This window comes from Protopterus annectens, chromosome 1.part0, assembly GCF_019279795.1.
Source record: "Protopterus annectens isolate FY-2018-M chromosome 1.part0, PAN1.0, whole genome shotgun sequence".
NCBI lineage: Eukaryota > Metazoa > Chordata > Ceratodontiformes > Protopteridae > Protopterus > Protopterus annectens.
The window spans coordinates 1,208,959,219-1,208,978,365 of record NC_056725.1 but is presented as its reverse complement, the minus strand read 5'-3'; positions in this window follow the sequence as shown (position 1 = coordinate 1,208,978,365).

Below are 19,147 nucleotides of genomic sequence, written 5' to 3'. Positions count from 1 at the left end.
AAAGAAGCAAAGGTCCTAACACTGACCCTTGTGGGATTCATCTATTAAAGTACCCACTGACTGATTGGTTGATAAATCATTGTAGACCTGGGTTGTTTCATTTAGGTATTTTTATTAGCCAAGTTAATGCACTTTCTCCAGTGTTCAGCCTATTCAATTTATTTCAAGGTAATGAAGAATTTACCCTCTCAAAAAGCACTAAACATGCCAATGAAAACATTGTCTATAAAGTGACATCATTCATGTTATTGCAAAAAGTATTGGAGCAGTAATGAAATGCATGCTATTCATCATATAAAAGTCTATAGTTATTTATGTGATTAAGTATCTGCTTATAAAGCAGGTTTTCAAAGATATATGTGAGAGGGCAGAAATTTGCAGTTGATCTATAGTCTCGAGCAGAGCAAGGTGACGTGGGTCTATATCACATAGTCGAACTGTCATAAGTTTGACTACGTAAATGTCAAACCCAGAAGTTCGAAATGCAATAACTTCGAACACTCAGAACCCCACCTACTTAAATATACCAACTCCGAGATCGCACCACAGTGGAGGAAATAGCAAAGCTGCGGAAACGGGCCACCACATTTTTTCCCTGGGAAGCAATTCGGTGTTCCATGGCTTCGCTATTTTGACAATTTGAACTTCCCAGTTTGATGTTTCGACATTCAGACAATTGTGCGTTTGAACTACTAATATAGACCCGGTGACGTAACCTTAGGTACAGGCAAATAATAGTATGTGTGAATGGCTGGTCTCATCAAGGATTCAATGTCAGTTGTAAGCCATGGAAAAAAATTGATCTCTTATTCTTTAACAAGAAATAGTGAAAATATTATTTTGAACTATTGTGAATTTAAAAAGGCATGAGAGTATTATACCAGATTAGTCTGACTGAAAACAGGATCTCATCCAATGGTTCCAAGCTTTGATTCCTTACATTCAGTTATTGGTTTGCAATGACCATAATTTTTCCAGTGTTTTAATGGCCTCCATTTTCACCCCTTTCTAGAGATCAGTGATATTCACTAGCATATTTGGTGTGCTCATTTTTGGATAGTAGCAATCCAAAGGTTCATGCCCCATCTGTTACAGGATGTTTGAATAGTATCATTTGATCTGATGGATGTTTTCTGCCATATCATTGTGTGTGGTCTGCTCAGGAGGGCCCTCTGATTTCCTCTGGATGAGCATCACCTTCAGTACAAAGCACTATCTTTTGGTCTTTCTTCAGCTCCCAGAGCAGTTACAAGGGTGTTGTCTGTAATGGCTGAAGTCTTTTAGGAGAAGAACGTCCACATGTTCCCATCCTTCATGACTGGTTCCTGGTGTCTTGGTATTGTGACTTCCTGGAAGTATCATTGCAGTGGGAAAGCCCATGATTGTAGTCTCTGTAAATGACCACAAACTGGGAGAAGTCGTCTCCAAACCTCCTACAGAAGATATCCACGACAGGCATGGAGATCAGCAATCTCCAGTGCTCATCATTCCTGCCCTGGGAGATGTTCATTGTCTATTTGCCTAGATTTGGACCCTACTGGACCTTCTGGGCTTGACTGAGTTCTTGATTTTCTCTGCAAAATCTGCACACCTGAGGAGGTAGGTGTTAAAAATGACTGCTGTGTCAGTGGCTACAGAGTTAAAATGCACTCACACATCATCTCCTAGTGTCAGACCAATCTTACCAGGTGACATAGATGTGTTAGTTCCCATAAAACTTTTAAGGGGCTTCCTATTCCTGCAGTAACACTCCTCATATGTTTTGATGACAGAAACTTTACTGGTAAGGGGGAGGCCTACTTTGATTCTCACATGCTACAAAGGGAATATTTCTTCCTGGAGAGGAGTCTACATATGAAACATTAGTAACAAAGGGTAGTCTTCCTGGCCCTGAAAGCTTTGGAAACAACTCTGCTTCCAGGACCATTCCTCGTTCATTCAGAAAGCCAATCTGTCATGTAGCATCTAAACACAGAATGGGCCATAAAGGCATAACTCCTTTAAAGAGAAATTATGGAAATCAAGCAGTAGACCATAGACAAGGTTACGACCTACAACTGCTCACATCCTGGAGAAGATAACAATCTGATACACTCTCAAGAGATGGCCAGTCTGGTAAATGACTTATTTGCCACTCAATGGAATGTGTTCCCTCCCAGGACATGTGTGATTCCAGGACATTTCCTTGACATTCTGACTGACTCCTCCTCTCATTAATTTCAAGAAAGAAAGAAATACAAAAAATAGGTCACATTGTTTCCATGTGATAGAAAATGGAATAACTTCAGACCTAATGGAGAAGAAAAAAGCAAACTCCACAACGTTGTATGAATTTAATAAAAACATATAAAACAACAAAGCCTTCAGACCATAGGTTCTTCTGATTAAATTCATTCAACATTGTGGAGTTTGCTTTTTTCTTCTCCATTTGGACTGTTTGTTTGCTGAACTCCACTTCATCATTTGGTTCACCTTTTTGATATTTTTAATAACTTCAGACCTGTCAGGATACTGACGGTATAAAAACTGCCCCTGATCCTAGTCAAAAATGTCCCCCACTGTTGATCTGGCACACAACCACACTTCGGGGCTTGGCTTCTGATGTAGACCATTTAATCTTTCTGGATCTCCTGGTGAGGAACTACTGCTGCCACTATGATGCCTTCTACTTGGCAGGCCTGTACCTATAAGTGGAAGCAATTCTCAATCTGTATTCAGTTTTCTTCTAGGTGATCTGGACAGTCCCCAGGCATCTATATAAGGTGAATCTCAATTATTCCACAGTCAGGGTGCATGCGTCAGCTATTTCTATCCATCACTACATTATGAAGGACAGGACTGTGGCCTAGCACCGTCTGGCCAACAACTTATGGTGGATAACATCTCGTTAATAGCATCTCAGAGTTAGAGGCCTTCATGTGTAGAGAACAATATTTGGGTCTCAGAAGGAATGAATGCCCATTAGAATTAATTAAATAATGATCAATGATGTTAGTGTTGGGTAGTGCTTTATTTGCCCACAGGTGCTTGAATTAGACCATGAGAATGTAGCCTGAGGGATCTAATGGAAGCACAAGTGGGTGAATGCTACATAACCATCAACCGCACAGCTGATGTTTGCTTTTATAATATGAAATACTATATATATATTTTTTTATTTTATTAAACTTTGTTTCTGTATGATCCAGTTTGTTTAGTTTTTAGGGATGCATATATGCTTATGAAATAGCTCTCTAAAGTCATTTCTTTCCCGCCCCATGCACATCTGCAGAGTCATTAAAGCATTAACTGTATGTAAATTTGAAAAGGTAATACATAACCTCCATTCCTCTATTACTTTCCATAGAAAGCTGATGGAGTCATATTGTTAAGTGTGCATCACTGGGGTTCAAAAAGGTTTAACATGATATGGAAGCCTTAGCTCAGAAGGCTTTTGCATCATGCTAAGCTTTTCTAACAAAGAGACTGCTTTACCTCTGAGGTTTTCCCATCGTGGGAGGCCTTAGTGTGGAGATTGGTCTCAAAGACTAAGATACATACTAATGTGGCAGTCTGGGGAGTACTTAATGCTAAATAAACACTTGCTGTTAGCCTGACATGTTTGCAGCCCCTGATTTGCTCAGTTATGAGATTATTTTGGTTGGCTGAATAAAGTTGTACTCTAGGAGGAAAAGTGACCATCATAAAAAGATGGTGGTTACCCATTCATTCCTATGCGAGCACTTGCAGTGTAGCTAAGTTTAAGGTTGAGGGCTGTCAGTGTGTGTATGTGTACAGATGTGTGTGTGTTTGCATGTATGAAGAGATATTTGAGCCTGAATTAATGTATATGTGTGCGTATGTCGTTGGTATTTGTGTGTATGTGTATCTGTGTCAGTGTGTGTGTGTGTGTGTGTGTGTGTGTGTGTGTGCATGCGTGCGTGCGTGCGTGCGTGTGTGTGTGTGTGTGTGTGTGTGTTTTTTTATGAATTAATATAACTCAGTATTATTAACCATTGAAATTTGCAAAAACAAATCTTAATAATGAATGTGTGAAAGATCGTGTCACTCAGGAACAGCATGGAACATGAAATTTTTAACATTCAAAATGAGGGACATTTCACTATGCATTTCAACTAATTGCTCATAAATTCTAGACAAAGTCAAAAATAATAGGGAAACCAATTCCCCATATCAGGGACAATTGTTAAATGTTTGTGTAAGTCCAAAAAACTGTAGCAAGAGAACAGAGGCTCCAAGTGGAAAAAAACAAATGACTGGAACACACCAAATCCACTGGATACACCACACCGAGATGTCCACTGTTGTAAAACTTCAGGTGTAATGAGACATAAATTTGAGCAGTCATTTATACAAAGATTTTTGGCGCTCAAAACTAACTGATTGAAGCACTGATTGAATAATTATGACATTCATAGTAAACTGGTTTAAAGGGACAACCGTAATAAATTCGAATAAGACAGATAGAATGTCAATAAAAACATTTAAAAGTGTTTAAAAAAGTTTAAAAATACATAAATAAACACAGTTGACATAAATAAATAAACTGTGCTACAGCAAGAAAATATAGCATGCTGACAGTACACACCTACTGGCAAGCCAAAGTTACTATGAAGCAAAACAGTGAGTGTCCGTGATGAAAATACACACTTCAACCCAAAAGCCAAAACACTTTCAAAACAAAAATATAAGATACAGCAATATCCCTGATGGAATTAAAACATGTGTATTAACTCTATTGTTAGAGTCGCTAAACTTGAAATCATCCTGAGCTGCTTACCATAAAGCATACTGTTGATCAAACAACACCAAAGGATAAATGATGTGGTGTTGTGTGAAGACAGATAATATAAAATGACCCATACAATAACTACTCATCAAAAGAACAGCAATGTATGGTAACTATTAAGAAATGCAGAGCATCACGATTACTAAGAACAAGTTAGTACAACCATCTGACATCAAAGAATACTAGCGATATCATAAACTAACAAAGCAGCTTTACCTTTCAGATAATAGAAATGAGACCCATCAATGGCGATCAGAATCAAAGCAGGATCGCTATTGTATTCTATACAAAAAAATTTCTTGTAAACTCAGTCAAAACCTCAAGGACTGGTCCTGCTGACAACAGCAGCTGTCAAACTAAACAATGATGGACTCACCTTCAAGGGGTATAAACCTAACCGTCTGAATGGCGAACATTAACAGAACTATCTAAAACTATAAATGCTGGCTGCAGCAACCAACTATTGGTGTCATACAAACAGACTACTTAATGCTAGTAACATCTAGCATGCAGAAATCTGGCGGAATGCTAGTTGATTTGAAAGTTGACACTGATATAGTTACTAGCATAAGCTATCGCGGCATGGAATGCCCTTGTAAAGTAAAAAAGACCATATAAATGTAACACTGAGATGGAATATAAATGTTAATAATGAGACGAGTCTAACATAATAAACCTGGAACCAACAAAGAGGAGCTCAAAAAATGTATAATAGAATTTAAACCAGCTGTAAAATAACAACAACCATAGTGTTGCCCAGTTATTCATTATACCAAAAAGCTCATATGTACCAAGCGGCAGTGTGCCATAAGCACAGTGCTGCGAGATATGGGATCAGGGAATGTTACAAAGGTATAACTAAATAATTGATTCAAAAAATGGAGCTAAGTCAAAAACAAAAACATTCCAATGTAACACTCATAGGCTAATCTAAAACAACAACTACATGAAATGTGATAAGAGATGAAATTAAAGTGTTATAAAAATATTATGAGTAATCTGTCCATTATTCACTTATGCCACATGAAGGCCTTGGCAGTATGCACATCCTAAATAACCAACAAATCAATATGTAAAGTTATAGACGAGCCTGTGGCAACCTGGCATAGAATATGGTATATAAAGAGATTATAAAATATGTGGTTCATGGAACCTTATCTGTGAAAGGTGGACCTATGAAAAAGCACAGAAAAATCTCAGAAGGTATAGAAACAAAATTAGAGCGCACTAAATAATATGCCAAATAACAGAACCAATAAAGTCAAGCCTTCACTTCCTCATATTGAGAACATGTCTAACTGAGACATATTGATTGATACCTGGATGTAGGTGTGCTTTCAAGGTAAAAATCCACTTAAGCTCCCTAAGGGCCAATTGGTTCATGTTGTCTCCTTCCCTAAAATTGGTTGCCATCAGTTCCAGAACCAAAAATTTGAATCTGTGTGTGTTAAATTCCGAGACATGTTTAGCCAGAGCACTACTATCATTGCCTTTCTTGATATCATAGCAATGGTTGTATATCCTATCACGAAGTCTTCTTTTCGTGAGTCCTATGTAAAGTGTAAGTCCCTTAGATGTTAACAGAAGAATGGTTTATGCATTAACATGCATTTCCTGAACAATAAGGAGCATGAAAGGCAAGTCTCTAGCATTACTGATACTGATACTGATACTACGTCCTGTGTAAGTCCCTTAGATGTTAACAGAAGAATGGTTTATGCATTAACATGCATTTCCTGAACAATAAGGAGCATGAAAGGCAAGTCTCTAGCATTACTGATTGTAATCCTCAATGATTTAGCAGAAAATCAAGCATTTTATGAGGGACAAGGCAAAAATATAAAGCAAAATCAGAGATTTTCTACAGAATTGTTCCTGATTTTGAGTCTTTGTGTCATGAACACTTTTGCCTTTGTCCAAAATTCTTAAGCAAGGAAGATGAGACTTATGAAATCTGGTCCCCTGCCAGTATTTATAAAACTCCCTAAAAGAGAAAACCATCCCTGAAAAAATAGGGAGCATCTGCTCTTCTTAAAATCACTGGTAAATTCTGAGATCAGTCACTCTAGGCTGTTGATTTCTAGCAGTAGCCTTACTTTCATTACTAGATTACTGGTCTTATCCTAACAAGGTTATATCACATCCCTGTTTAGAATAAAGCATGTAACTGAAACATGAATGATCTTTCCTTCTTCTTCATTCCCCGATCACCAGCTTTATCCTAATTAGGATTATAATGAATCCCTGTTTGAGATAAAATGCATAACTGCAGAACAATCTTTTTCCCCTCCTTCCACCAACAAACTAAATCTATTGTGGGGCCCCACAATAGCCACAGTAGATCAATGGACCCTCTGCAGCAGTGGGTATTGCAGGTACTTAATGCCAAGTATGGGAAGTAACATAACCTGGAAACACACCAAAATACATAAGGAAATTATGTCCACCTATATATACTCTATTATTTAATCAGATACAAATTCAAATTCCACTCAACATGCAACTATATATATATATATATATATATATATATATATATTTTTTTTTTTTTTTTTTTTTTGGAAAATGTTTATGCCTCTGTGAGGGATGGGAATTAGAGACTAGAGAACTGTATTGGCAGTTGATATATTATATACCCCCCCCATTTCTATAAGTAGTTTATTGATAAGGAAAATGAGAAGCTATAAACTAATGAAATTTACAATTCTTGTTTTTCTTGTTTTTAACTATTGTGTTTTAAATGTTTTAATTATCATAACTGATTTAGTCTTCAATAAGTGGTGTCCATTGGTAGACTGAGGTCATAAAATTAAGTATTTTTTTAAATTTAAACAGGTTATTTGTACATGTTATTTATTCTGAAAAAGTTCTGTGTAAGTGGTAATGAAAGCATTTAATAGAACACAGTGACTGGTCGGTGATGTGAATATTTTTTATTTTCTCTTTATTTAACCAGTATATTTAGTCTCTATTTAAATACATCCCTCTCAGTAATGCAGTTGAATAATTCAATAAAACATTTCTTAACATGCCAGACTCTCTAGCATCTATAAAAAGGAATTAAATGTAAAGCAGCACAGTGACAAATAAATAAACCCAAACAAAAAAATGATCCTAAGAGATATGATCTGCAAAAAAAAATCAACATAATATCCTAAGGAATGCAGTAAAGAAAACAGTAAAAGAAGATAAAAGCATATTTATAATATAGTCTGCACAATGAATAACCATTTCATAGATTAAGTATCAGTCATAATTATGCATCACAACTAACAGCAACTATAATCAGTGAATGGTGCAGTAAATCTACAGACTATTCCAATTCATTGTATAAAAAAAATATTTCTTAAGATAAAACCAACTGCCATAGCACCATAGAATTTACCCTGGCAGATACCTCAAAAAGGCAGATGGAGCTACTGCATACCCTTTAACTATTCTGATCATCCCTCGCAGAATGCCCAGATTTTTGACTCAAATATTTGGTCTGTTTCTCATAAAATTGTGGTTTTCTGGCAAATCACTTGCAAATCAGTGAGGAGTGAAGTCAGGAAATAATGGCACACATTTGAGTTTCAGACTTCATATCCTTCAGAGAATTCATGCTAATGCATAACCTGTTATTCTATCCACTTTCTAAGTTTGTAAGAACAATATTTAAAAAGTGTCCCTATTTTTAGGTCTTTGTCCTCCCATTAGTTGTGCCTGTATCCAGATTTCTTGCTCTAACAGGTGGAGAGGTATGATTCTGATAAACAGATCCTTAACAGAGCAGCATGTTACTTATATTTGGAATTTGGAAAAGAGCATGCAGTAAACCCTTTCACAAATGTGGAACTGTAATGACATTGTCAAATTTCAGACCAAGTGCCTCATTATCTCATCCATATAATTTTTTTTTTAGAAAAATGTGTACACGCTTATTTTATCTATCACTGAATTAAAATCAGTCAACTCTCCCCTATTCAACAAGACTTCTAGCTGAATTAAATTTATCCTCAATCACAACAAAACTTGAACAATTGTTACAAACAAAGCTACTAGGCATTATTGTTGATCATCATCTTAAATAACCATCACATAGACTATATTGCATTCAAACCTCATATGTAGCTAGGGTTGTTATATGGAACTAAATTATTCTTAACCAAGTATGGTCAGTAATCTACCACCAGGGCACTCTGCTTCCAGTACTTCATTATGGCTCAGCAATACTGACCAACCTACAAAAACACAGCTTTCTGGACTTCACCTATAACAAAGATGCTAAATTTGCAGAAAACCTTCGTAATAGAGCATATCACTGTCTAGCCTTAGCTAAACATGATTAGCTAAGTCAAAAAAAAATAGCCTAACCTAAACATTATCCATAATATTCAAAACCCTAAAAACATCCTGCTTTACAGGGACTTGTACAAACCACTCTCCTCCTAGGCATTTAAAATCTCAACAAAACAACTGCTCTCTACTACCCAAGATGGTGACTCCTTATATTTAGGTTGCATATTAGGACGAAAACTAACTAACACAAACATAGTTACCTAAAAATAAAGGCTTACCTAAACCTAACCTACATACCAATCAGAGCATCATCGTCAATGATCAGCCTAATAAGAAATGACTGTAGGAATTCTAAAGCACCTAATGATTGTGATTATATACCTTTGATAATTAACTGGGCGATGAAAAAAATAGCTTTACTGTGTATGACACTTGATAATCAAAATGCAGTTCACTGTAGACAAAAGAGCCAAGTTCTATAATAACAGTATTGACTTACAAAAACCTTAAGTGAAAATCAGTAGGAAAGAAAGACAGCCTTGCTTCCCAAATGTGACTACATTACAATGTTTTGCTTTAATTCTAAGACAATGGTCAAAAAACACCAGATGCCCTCACTCATTTTAGCCCTTTGAGGATAATATGAATCTGAAGGAGAATCAGTAATGGCACCCAGTCTGCAGTCATCTGCAAACATGGCCAACCCTAAATGTTGTCCATCTTTCTTCATATCACAGAAGCAGATACCATAGAGGTATGGCCAGCACAGAGTTTTTTTATTCAGATTATTGTTCATAAACTTACTAGGATAAATATTAACCCCCTGTTACTCAATGGATTGCTAATAGGCTTTAAGATCATTCACATATATACCACAATCTCTTATCATGTGTGAATGATCACAACGCCAATTAACAAACCATTCAGTAACACAGGGGTTAATATTTATGCTAGTAATATTCTCAACAGTAACTGCATGAATGTATTAAATGTTGAAAAAAAGTAGAGATAAATGACATGGAGAAAATTATCCCTATCAATGGCATCAGTTATAACCCACAAACGAAAAATCAACCAAATTAAGCAAGACCAACACTGCAAAAAAAAAAAACATACTGACTAGGATCAAGTCCTTGTCAATGACTAGTTTCACTGTTAATGGGATTGATTAAGATCTGCTGCCTGATAATACAAGTAAAGCTAATGGGATGACAATTTCCAGGATCAGTTATAAGGCAACTGTTATATACAGCTGCATTTCTCTAGAGTTCAAGAACATACCCTGTGGAGATACTGAGATTAAAAAGGTTAAGGAGAACTTCAGCAATAACCTACTTTGTATAACAACAAGACAGCCTGATGCATTGTCTGGATCCATGGAGCTGCTATTTTTAGTTTTGACAATAGCTTCTGGGATCTGGTCCATAGTAATAATGGGAGGAGGAGGTATGAGGAAAGGGACATTTTTAAATGTTTGTCAGCCAGGACATTTGCTATAACTTTTGCATCAGAAAAGGTGGCATCATTCACTTTGAGTATACTGCAATACTGAGCATCATTTTAATACTCAATGTAGTTAAAAAAAGTCTTGTCAGTATCTGTCAAAGAGTTAGCTACTTTCAATTTGTATTCAGACTTACTCTTTCTAATAATGCATTTAAGATCATTGGAGACCTGCCTCTACTCCTTCTGACTGACGGTGAAATATATTTAACAAGAACCATACAATTTATTCCCTGTGTTATAAGGTAGATTTATCTGAGAGTTCCATCTTAGCAGATTACTCCCAGATTTCCTACCAATGTATGGCTGAGTATTGACTTATCTATACATTGGTTGATATGGTTGTAAAGATCACTTTCTAATATGGTTGCTTTACAGATTGGGTCAGTAACAGACATACCGATGTTTGAAATTCTTAAAGCCCTAAGATAGAGATAGAAATTTGGCTTTGGAGTAGTCGCTCAATGTACTTACCTTTGTTGGCACTTTGTTACTAATTCTAAACCTATGTCTCTAATGCAAACAGAAAACCTGTAAATGGTTCATCTCCCAGGCCCATGCTTACACTTATCAAGGGTATCAGAACTTGTCAGAGATTTGGGATGCATCGCTAAGCTTAAAAAGGCCCTTGTGGTTGTTAGCCTAGTAAACACATATGAACCTATAATGAAAGACATAGCAGGCTGGTGGATTTGATCAAGCAGGGGATAGCCTTAGCAGGTATGCAGACAACGGCAGCATTTCTAAGATTAAGGTCAAATGTATTTCTCCCTCTTATTAGAACTTGGATAATTAAACTTACAGAAGTGATACTAATAAAATCTTGGAAATACTGGGCATATTTATTTCTAGATGTCTAACTGATGGCTATATAACTGATGACACCTAGAATAATGATGCCAGGATTGACAGATATGTAATCCTACTTGTCAAAGTATCTGTAGCGGTCCTCGTGTGACAGTGAACAGGATCTTTAGTTGGCAATAATGTGGTAATTAATTTTATCAAATGTGACCTAAATGTCAATGAGCTTGAATTCAGAATCTTGTTAAGGAACATTAGGTGGTCCTCAGGTGGCATTTAAGGGGATCTTTAGTTTGACAGTGAAGTGGTAATTAACTTTATCAAATGTGACCAAAATGTCAAGGAGTCTGAATTCAGAATATAGAAGTATTTGGCATGATTTAAAATTGAAGCAGTTAAAACAGATACCCACCTCTCCCTAATATTCTGAAAGGCTGATAACTGCTATCCTTTGTTACAGAGGGAGTGTTTTCAGAACAAGTGCTGTCACATCCAAAAAAAAGATCAAAAATGCAGGAGTAGAGTGAACACTGAATATTGCTCTTCTCCTTTAAACTTGTTGTTTTGCATGAGGAAAGATCCCTGAACTCATCAATGTGGGGTGCAAGCCCCCCAAACTTATACACAGCCACTATGAGATCCCTATACCTTGAAGAAAAAGGAATATTCTGAGAAATGGCCATCTCAGATATGATATATATAATTCAGTCCCTATATTTCAGGACTCACTGGAGTGAGTCCCAACATTTCAAATGATTACCTTTCAAAACCCTGAAACCAAGTTTCTGCAAAAATGTTTCTACATATATATATATATATATATATATATATATATGGAAGTTTCTAAGTTGTGCAATTTATTGTTCAGACTGATAACACTGAGTAGAGCCACCTTAATGTAAGCTGGAATATAATTTGTTAGACTGGAATGTCTAATAAGTGATGTTTGGCTAAAAAAGGCACTTTGGAGATAGACAAGATCTTAGCCACAATGCAATAGCCCTGAAGAAAAAGGTGAAGGCCATCCCTGGCAAAGCAGGCCATCATGTCAGTCATCACTCTCCATGTTGACACATATTGGATCCTCTTGACTGACACCAGTTAATAAGCCTATTGCTGAAATCAATTACTTTTGTTTGAAACCATGACATCTTTCTGAGAGAAGGCAAGATTCTTTTCAAAGATAAGTCTATTACCTGTGTCAGACACATGAGTCTAATAGAGTATCCCAGATATTCCTGGACTTTGCCAATACCCTGGAACAATTAGAGTACTCACTAGGGGGAATAACATCTTGGATCTTGTCCTTACTAATATGGGAGCATCTTGCACCATCCCTTCCATACCTTCATCACTTGTTAGGTCTGACCATAAAGCAGTCTCCTGCAAAATAAAATGAACTATTACAAATGTATTTATAATTATGGTGCTTTATATCCTGGTGGATTAAACCAGGAAGTGTCAATGAAATTTTAAGTATGCACTTTTGTTAAAGAAATAATTTTTCTATCTGCTTTGTTATTCTTTGAGGGGCATTTTCTAACTCAGTTTGTTAAACTTTTTCTAGACTCTGTATATAAATTTTGTACATAAATTTTGTACATATTTATTATAAATTTTGTTTATATCTGTCATGATTTGTTGAAGTGCAATAGAGATCATTGTCATTTTAAAATGGGGGAGGTATTGTCTAGTGGGTGATGGTATTCGTATTTGCATTTGTAATAGTTAATTAATTAATTGAGAAAATTCTATAATTGTTTTATTGGGGAATTCTTTCAAATGTAATGCTATTTAAGACGCTGGTGTTTCACAAAGAAATATCCCTTTAAGCCAAAATGCTGAGGTACCAGGATTAAAGTACACCTGGTTGTTCATCTACTTCGTGGTGGTTGTGTTTTATTTCTAGAATCTTGTTTTGGTGGAGTTTTGTTGTTTTTGGTATTAGTATTGGAAGTTGGTGTATCCACTATGGAGTTAATGGGTCCTGCAGTGGCAGTAATACCTGTAATGATACATTCTCCTTCACTAATTTTGTCAAGGAAAGGGAGAAGAAGTTTTCGCAGATGAATCCATGGGGCTCTCCTAAGAGGTTGGACAACTCGGGACAATTTGAACAACTGGAGAAACTATGGCTGAAGGAAGTGAGTTTATTCTATGATACCAAATTGCTGGAACAATATGTCAGTTTAAAAATTACCCCACATGGCTTAAGGGTAGATCGTTTGCTGGCTGGAGAATTTGGTGATGGTGAGCTGGACTTACTTGAAGAGTGGAGACAGGTGTCTCTTGAGTGCACTTTAGGCTGGCTCAAAATTTTGATCAGACGTAACCTTAGGACCAGTGAAAGGTTATGAAATGACATTTCAGCTTTGGAGGGGTCTATTAAAAGAGACTTCCCAGCTACGGTATGGAATGTTAAATTTAAAGAAATTTCAGTTAGAGTCAGCAAAGTGGAAGGGGAAGTCATGAGTAGAAAGAAAAAAAAGCTGGCTCGTGATCTTAATGACTTTCAGTCCGGGCAGATCTACCAGTGGCAACAAAAACCACAGTGGAGGAGATTTACAAAGAGACAACCAAGTAGTCTAAGTTCCAGCAAAGATAACTCAGGCTCCCTCAGCGAATTATTTTCAAAAAAGAGCGTCTCTTTCGAGAGTATCCCTGGAGAGGAGTCACATGACCGTACCAACCAATTGGGACAGCAGCAGAGATCTAATGAGGGGGCGAATGGAAGACATGGGAGAGCCAAATGAAAGGGAAAATACAACAGATGAACATTTTAAATGTGGTGAACCAAATGGTTTGGACATTATTAATTTATCAAATTTGGAACTTTCTTCCGAAGCCACTCAGGTACTGTTAAAGGGCGTAAAATTTGTGCTGACTAGATTGCCATCATTAGCTAACATTTTAATTGAAGCTAATAGATTTTGCCGTAAATTACACCTTATTAGAGTGTTTTTTTCTAATAAAGGGAACAATGTTGATGGCAGGAATTCAGTATCTTCGGACAATGTAGATTATATACATGACATAGATGATTCTTTGTTGAATTTATCTTTGTATGATTATGATGATGATTTTTGTTGAAAATGTGGCAGAGCAGGATGATGAAAATGAAGTAGTGCATACTTTTAATATGGGATATGGTTGTTTGGAAATACCAGCACTGCCCTTTTCTTGTAACACTTTTTTTCCACCTAAATTAAATCAGTTGCTCTGCAACTTTGAAAAGTTACTGCTTTTTAACATTGAGAAAGAGTTTAAAAGCTTTAAAAACACGAGTTACAATTTATGTAAAGAGGAATGGTGGCCTTTAAAAGAACCTAGAACTCAGGTGAACAATGTTATTTTTAAAGAGGCGGACAAAGGTGGAAATTGGGTTTTAATGAATAAAAGTCACTATAATAAGATGGTGGAGAATTTACTGGGGCAGGTAAAAGATTATACTAGTCTATCTAAGAATCCAGTAAAAGAATATAATAGGATGTTACTTGAACTATTAGAAAAGGGTGAGAGGTTGGATTTCCTGAATAAAACAGATGTTAAGAATTTATATATTGCAGAACCTCAGGATCCTATATTCTTTTCCATTCCAAAGATACACAAGCATAGAGAGAACCCCCCCCCCCCCCCGGGGGCACCTATTATCTCAGGCAGGAGTTCTTTCATGTATAATGTGGGATTTTTTTGGATCATGTTTTGAAACCTTACATGAACAGAATTCCATCCCACATTGGGAATAGCCAGGATTTATGTAAATGTATCAAGAGTTTGGAATGGCAAAGTGATTATTTTGGGGTTAGCCTTGATGTGGATACCCTCTATACCAACACTGAAACATGATGGGGGTTAGAAGCAGTGAGAAAAATACTGGGAGAAGGGCCACATACTGCATATATCATAGAATTGTTAGAATTCTGCTTGTTTCACAATGACTTTTTGTTTGACAAGAAAATCTCTTTGCAGAAGAGGGGGACTGCCATGGGGACAGCATATGCCCCTTCATATGCAATCCTATATATGGGTGATTTTGAGCAAAAAGTTTATGTATTCAACAGAATTTTTAAAGTGGAATGTAATTGTGTACAAGCAGTTTATCGATGATTTAATTTTCATTTGTGAGGGGTTTTTTGAGGAGTTCGTGGCATCTTTTGAAGCACTTAATCTAAACATCCATGGATTAATATTTAGTTTTCAGATGGACAATGAAACCATCAACTTTTTGGACTTATGTCTTTTTGTTGATGAGAATAAGAGAGTTCAGTATAAACCTCTCCGTAAACCTACTGCAGTGAATAGCTTTTTGTATGCGTCTAGCATGCATCCACCACACTTGATTCAGGCACTACCCTATGGGGAATTTAGACGTATTTGGGTAAACATATCTCAGGTACATCATAAGGAGTTATTTCTGGATGAGGTGGAACATAGATTATTGAACAGGGGATATTGTAGAGAAATTTTGGAGTCTGCTAGGAATAGGGTCCACGAAAGTTATAACAGGACTAATAGTAGAAGAAGGGTGATTAGTTTAGAAGGAAAGAAGGAAACATTTTTATGTTATGAAATATAGTGCTTTTTCTGACAAAACTGTACATATAATCAGAAAACTTTGACCAATTATTAGTTCTGATGAATTTTTGCGCAGTATTTTTCCTAGTAAAATATTTTTTTCCTATGGCAGGTTTTTTAATTTGAAGGAATTATTAAATAGACCAACATTGTTTTCTGAAATTAGTGTCCAACAGGGGGCTTTTCCCTGTGGAAATTGTAGCCTTTGTTCAAGAATAAAAAATATGTCAGGAACAGTGATTAATGGTAGAAAATATTCAACAAGGGGAAAGTTCAACTGCAAATCCTGTGGGATAGTGTACATATTGGGTTGTGGCTGTAATAACATAAAATGGTATATAGGGCAAACAAAAAGGAGAGTTAGGATAAGAATCAGAGAACATCTCTAAGGTATCAGAAATAACAAAAGAGAGAGCCCAGGAGCTACTCATTTTTCATCTGTCCATGGAGGTAATGGTTCTTCTTTATTTTTCAGTGTTTTGGCCCAGCTTGAGACAACAGGGAGTACATTTCATTCTAGGCTTAAACATTTACAAATCACATTTATTTATAATTATGGCACTTTATATGCTGGTGAATTAAACCAGGAAGTGTCAATGACATTTTAAAGTATGCACTTTTGTTAAAGAAATAATTTTTCTATCTGCTTTGTTATTCTTTGAGGGGCACTTTCTAACTCCGTTTGCTAAACTTTTTCTAGATTCTGTATATAAATTTTGTACATATTTATTATAAATTTTGTTTATATCTGTCATGATTTGTTGAAGTGCAATAGAGATCATTGTCATTTTAAAATGGGGGAGGTATTGTCTAGTGGGTGATGGTATTCGTATTTGCATTTGTAATAGTTAATTAACTGAGAAAATTGTATAATTGTTTTATTGGGGAATTCTTTCAAATGTAATGCTATTTAAGATGCTGGTGTTTCACAAAGAAATATCCCTTGAAGGTGAAATGCCGAGGTACCAGGATTAAAGTACACCTGGTGGTTCATCTGCTTCGTTGTGGTTGTGTTTTATTTCTAGAATCTTGTTTTGGTGGAGTTTTGTTGTTGAAGTTATAGCAGACCTACTGGACAATAAATTTAGAACTAACTTTACCCCTCTCCCCTCTGTCTGTCCCTCAAGATATACCCAAATCTGGCTCACCTCCAGCTATTACACAAGACCAAGTCCTAAAAGTGCTATCAAAAGCTAAAACTACTGCATCAGTGGATCTTGACAGTATACCTGGATGCATCTTGAACAGCATGAAGTATGATTTAACCACACTCCTACCAACACTGTTCATTCTCAGCCTCCATACAGGTGTTGTACCAAGTGAATGGAGAAAAGCTACAGTCGTTCCCCAGCATAAGGGAGGAACTTCCACAGACCAAGGCAATTACAGACCCAAAAGTCTGACCAGCCTCAGATGTAAAGCTATGGAAAGACTTATCCAATACATAATCAGTCAGGACAAAGGGAATCACCAAACACTGGCCCCATCTCAGTCTGGATTCATCAAGGGCAGGTCATGCTTACTCATCCTGGTGGATTTTTATGAAAAGATTAACAAAGCAATGATAAAGGCAAAATAGTACACTCCTCTTACCTCAACTTGGTCAAAACTTTTGGCATAATTCTCTACACAGGCATAGTAGAAAAGCTAAATAAACTGAGAATAAACCCCAGTGTCACCCACTGAATTGCCAACTGGCTCACAGATAGAACTCCGATAATAAAAATAAGGGAAGATACCTCCACAAAGAGACCCATCACCAGTGGAGTCCCCCAGGGTTCTGTGTTGGTACCTCCCCTGTTTGGCATCTACTATTCTGAATTAAAAGCCAGTATCAAAAGGCTCTGGTGGACTAAGTTTGCAGATGACTGCAAGCTAGGTGCAGTCATTGAATCACCTGATAACTTAGCCATCCTTCAGGAAGGTTTGTCTCAAATAATTAACTGGTGAAAAAAATCATGTACTGAAAATAAATGCAAAAAAATGCATTATTTTATCCTTTGGGAACTACTACATTGACAATACACCCCTAAGAGTTGACCCAGTTGTACGGGATTTAGGAATTTATGTGGAGAGTGACCTAACTTTTAACCAACAGGTGTCTGTTGGTGTAAGAAAATCACTGTATATTGAACAGCTTATAAATAAAGGGATTATGCCTACATCTATGGATGTCATTGCCCCTTTATTTAGCTCTCATTAGGCCAGTCATTGAATATAATGCCCCCTTTAGCTTGTATCCAGACACATGCAACAATTGGAATGCCCACAGAGACACATTACTAAAAAGATACAAGGCCTAAACAACACATCCTACATGGAGTGACTCAAAGCCCTGTCACTATACTCGGTATCCTATAGACTGCTAAGAGGTGACCTATGTCTGGCATACAAGGCATCCTCTGACCCATTACTGATGGATTTACTGCATATCAGCAAGTCAAATGCCATCAGAAATACTCAGTCTAGGGATTTAAATCTCTTCTGCAACATCAACACAGTGATTTGGATGGACAGGTATATCTCACAGAGGTTACCACTGCTGTGGAACAGTCTCTCTGTCCACATACAGCAAAGTTCATCCCTGTCCATTTTCAAGCACAGCTTAGCTCTCTAGATTGGAAACAGAAAGTTTCCCCCAGGACTACTCCCAGTACTACTAATGGAAAGAGACAGCTCCTAAATGTTTTACCCTATGCACTGGTCCCTTCAAATTATCTATGGTATTCTCATTCGTCAGGCCTGGCAAGCCAGTACGTAAAAATCAACTGCCAATCATTAGCGGACCGGAGTTCCGCTGTGGCGACCCCTAACTGGGAAAAGCTGAAAGACACAAAATTCTCATTAGGGGTAATATATAATTATCAACCATGGGATAGGTAAGCCATTGTACAACCAAATGTTTTAGGTTATTTCAAGCACAGAAAGAGAAATCGGCTAGGCTTAAAATGGCCTACAAATGCATCTAGCCTAGTACTTACCTATGAACCTAGTCTAGAGTGCAGCTATCTCTCTCTCTCCCTAGCTCTTTCTCTCTCTCTCTCTCCCTCTCTGTATCTTCTCCAGGCTTAAGCATCTAAGGTCATTTACATAAACATGGTCAAAAATGAGAGCCTATTCACAAATGGGGTGAAGGGACTCAGGGGATCTGGTGACAGACCAAACACTGATTCCAGAGAGAGGACTAACAATGAC